This window comes from Penaeus chinensis, chromosome 1 (assembly GCF_019202785.1).
Source record: "Penaeus chinensis breed Huanghai No. 1 chromosome 1, ASM1920278v2, whole genome shotgun sequence".
NCBI classification, from domain to species: Eukaryota; Metazoa; Arthropoda; class Malacostraca; order Decapoda; family Penaeidae; genus Penaeus; species Penaeus chinensis.
Window position 1 is genome coordinate 15198801 of NC_061819.1, and position 5000 is coordinate 15203800.

The following is a 5000-nucleotide window of genomic DNA, read 5'->3' on the forward strand; positions in this document are numbered from 1 at the left end:
CAAGGAAACTGGCTGTCTCAGTGAATCTGTAGCGTCCCACGTAAATATGCTTGTGGAAGAAGACGAAGAAAAAGAAATAGAAAAAAAAAAAATAAACGAACGGCAGAGACGGCAGGGAGAGAAGTGAAATTGCGACATATATGCCATGACACAATCAGATTTTTTGTACATTATCTCAGTAGAGATTTTTCCCTCCGCAGCGAACAATTATTCTAGCCCGTTTTCAAGTTCAAAAGTCAAGTTAAAGTAAACAAGAGAGTTTACCAGGTTTATGAATATGATAATTTTTTTAATATTACATTCCTGACACACAATAATCCTATTATGATAGCCTATGTCGGTTTGAAGAGTCTTTATATGCAATTTCTCTGTGATCGAAAAAAAAAATGAATGATAATCGTGACCCACGGATTCGTGGAATGCATGACGTTCATGACGTATCCACTATAATTTTAGATTAATAATTTGTATTTCCACAATGATGTCCTTTTTTACACATAGAAGTCTCTATATTTGCTTAATCGCATTGGAGTCAAATATTCGTCCAATCTCAACTGTTTATTCTTTTCCGTGATTTTTTTTTTTTTTTTTTTTATAATAATCGCGATACCAATAACAATGACTACTGATATCGAAAGCTTAAAAAAAAAAAAAAAATCCTGAAAACTTAAGGACTTTTAAACCCTTGGTAACTGAACACTTGTGGAGTTATCTGTGTGCAACAAATTTCACTAAAAGCTACTGTGGATAGCACATGGATCCGCGGCCGACGGGTAAAAAAAATTAAAAAAAATCGGTTCTTAGGAAAGGTGTTGATAAAAAAAGAAGAAAACAAAAATCTAAAGTTGCCTTTATTATTTTGAATATCAAATTTCCGTGTAGATTTTTAGGGCAGAATAGATATGAGTCATATACATTCATACATGCATACATACATACATACACACATACATACATACATATGTACATATCCAAGCTTCTGAGGTCATGCTTTTTTTCCTCGTGGGCAAGTGATGTCAGAACCAATTTGTAATCAGATTCATTTACCGGGCAAAGTATTGATGTTTGGCATTAGCTAAAGTCTGCCGTTTCATACTGATTATTGAATGTGCCGCTGACAATGTGGTTCATTGACCATGAGCAAATTCATGGGAAACATAACAGCGAAGTATATGTTTAGAAAATTAAACCCATTAGTAGGCCAGTAGTTAATAAGCAATACAAATATCAATTTTAGATTGTGCTCATTGAATCCTAATCAAGAGAACGTCCTTGATTTGGCTATGAAAGATATTTTATTCTCTATTCTTAATAACCATCATAGTCATCATAGTGTACATTACATAAAAAAAAAAAAGATATCTATCACTATATGCATGTATATATGTATATATACATATATATACATATATATACAGATACATATACAAACACACACACATACACATATTATACATATAAATGTATATATTTATATCTATATCTATATCTATCTATCTATATATGTATATATATATACATATACATACAAATATATCTGAATACACACATACCCACACTCACACACATATATATACACATATATATACATATATATGTATAAATATATATACATTGTAAAGGGTATATATTACACCTTAAACAGTGATAAACAGGAGTGATAGCCAACGTTAGCACAGCTCACAACCAGGATTCGGACCAACACACACGGGATACAAGTCTTCGTAAGGCTAAGTGCTGGGCTGCCCGGAGGGTGGGCGCAGCCAGCCTGACCCAGAGCAATAGCAAGACTCTCTGAAAGGAATGAGACTGACCTGGGTCATCCTGACCCTTAAGTACTGGTGTGGGGGCGTGGGGCACGTTGGGGCGCCTGCAGTGAAGCCACGCATACACGTGCTTCTGTACGCCACGTGGAAGCTATTTATACATACTTATATTGCTCGGCTACCTACTCACGCCTTGCCCTCAAGGCGTCTCATATTTGCCTCAAGGGTGACCCAACCTGGCTGGTTCTTGACTTGTAAACACTTCGTTCTTGCGTGTAATGTCCCTGATGCATCTTCGTGGCTGCTCGTCCCTGTCATCGTCTTCATCCTGGTCCCTGGTAAATCCGTTCGTCCTCGACATCCACACGTCCTCGAAGGTCTCGCACAGGTCCTCCTTGACTTCGGATTCGTCCTCGTAGTCCTCGACCAGGCCTAACTCGGCGGCTTACTCGCCCAATGCACGTTCCTGCAGATCTCATCCAGGTCCTTCTGACGTCCTCGTTGTCCTCGTCAGGATCACGGGCGTCCGGCAGGAAGTGTCCTCTTCGAGCTCCTAAAGGTTGAGTGGATCTGCGGCGTCCAGGCAAGTTCACAGCATTATGGGTCGACTGGTACCTGCTCTGGCGAGTTCCTGGTCCATTATCCTAGTCTTTCTCGGTATCTGGCGATCTCCCGGTGACGTTTTCCACAGCGCCCGAAGGTGACCGTTTCTGCAGCAGGGACTCCTTCGGTACTATGACAGATATCGTGAACAAGATTATACACATAAGGGCCAAGATAGTAAGAGAAAAGAAAGACAACAGAGAAGAGGGGATGTTAAGCGCCACTAGCCGATTATTTATATAATTTGCAGTTTTTATGGTTGAATTTTCGTTATTTTCGTCTTCTCTTTTTTTTTTTTCATTTTGTGTTTTATTTTCACAAAGTTAAGGAAAAAAATTAGGAGAGAGAGAGACGGTAACAGCGGTCCGCATAGACCTAGCTTGAACTGCTAACCGTTTCTGATAGACAGGAGGGTAAATAAAGGAAATGACAAAGGCATCCGCAAGGAATTACTTGAACCAATTGTCGTAACGCAGAGAAGAATGAGAGTGAAAGTGACCTCACACAGACCGAACATGGGTGCCAAACACGGAAATGAACGTTCATTTTACACAAATGCAATAAACAAGTTATAGAAGTAATACAAAATTATTTCAAATACTACATTGAATTTAACATTTAATGATATGCGACAGAATGACGCAATAATGAATGGTGACGTGAAACAATTCGCGAACGAATCTTCTCGGGGAAAAAAAATTCTGCCGAGGTAACATGTCAAGCTGCGCATACAGACTTCAATTGACGGGGGGTCTCTGTACCCTAATTTGCCGTACTTTATGAAGCGAAATGAGCTGGGAAAATATTAATAACCCACTCTATCTGCGAGTCTGTGATGGGCGCTCATGCACTGAATGCTCTACGGCTATTTATCATGAATCACAACTCGCTGGGATTTACCCCAAACATGGCAGCGACGTCAAGGGGGTGAGCGGGATGTGATTAATAAGAGAATCTCAATTCTAGCTTAAACCCTAGTCCTACATTAATTAACGGACGTAACCGCGGGTCACACCGACTCAAAAAAATGCCGAACGAACGTGTCGGAGCGCGGATCTTTAGGCATATACGCAACCCCAAGTATTCAGGCATTCTGACACTATGATAAGGGGAAGGTCCCTGGCGCCATATAAAAATGTAAGTAATTCGCGTTACAAGCTCCGCTCTAGCGCCGATAGAACGTGTCACCAATGAACATGCAACGGATGCTACGCGTTATCCTATAATGTAACAATCTCGAAACAATATACAGGAAATGCCAGCGGTTCTCACATTCATTTCACGTGTTAATCACTCAGAGTGAAAGTGGGGTCAGGTCACACAGCTATCCCAAGCAGATGTGACTGAAATGTTTCACTCGGGAGGTCAGGTCAAGACGGGAAATGGGTAGTGAGAAAGAAAAGTGATATGATGTTCATGAAAATAGTAAAATCATGAACGCGCTCAATTCGTTGCAATTGAAACAATATACTCTCTAATCACGAGAAAAATTAAACAAGTACGTAATAAATGAACGATATTCCTGTTTTTTGAACCCATACCGTTGATCACACATTAATGTCATCTGAAGTCAGCAGTGGAGAGCGTACCATTGCGGTCAATTAGCACTTTAACCACGTTGGGGCGCCTGCAGTGAAGCCACGCATACACGTGCTTCTGTACGCCACGTGGAAGCTATTTATACATACTTATATACATATACATATACATACATGTATATATATATATATATATATATATATATATATATATATATATATATATATATATATATATATATGTGTGTGTGTGTGTGTGTGTGTGTGGGGGTATGTGTGTATTCAGATATATATGTATGTATATAGACGTTACCTACCCTGCTTAACTCATTCTATATTTCTGTGTGTGTGTGTGTAAATATATGTATATATATACATATATGTATATAATATAAATGTGTATATGTATATATATAAATGTGTATATGTATATATATAAATATATATGTTTATATATAAATATATATATATATATATATATATATATATATATATATATATATTATATGTATATATGAATATATGTATATATATATATGTGAAAGATGGAATAATGCAATACCGCATTGATATAAGTGTATAACAATCCTCCCTGACCTGGCCTCGAACCTAGGTCACTCCAGGTATGAGACCGGAGGGCCAGTACTTAACCAACCATGCCACACGACCAACTAAAAGGAATGTGCAACTAGGATCTAACTAACTTCCATAGACATTACCTATCTACTCATACATGAGTAATGATAGCGAGGTTTTACACACACTCCCTGTGGGCACTCGGTGGAAATTGATTTAGAAATTCGAAACCGAAGTCAGATACTGAGGTATATATATGAAAGATGGAATAATGCAATACCGCATTGTTATAGATATATAACAATCCTCCCTGACCTGGCTTCGAACTTAGGTTACTCCGGGTATAAGACCGGAGGGCCAGTACTAAACCAACCATGCCACACGACTCACTAAAAGGAGTGTGCTATCATGATCATAGACATTACCTATCTACTCATACATGAGTAATGATAAAAGGTTTTATACACACTCCCCGTGGGCACACACACATATATATATATATATACACACACACACA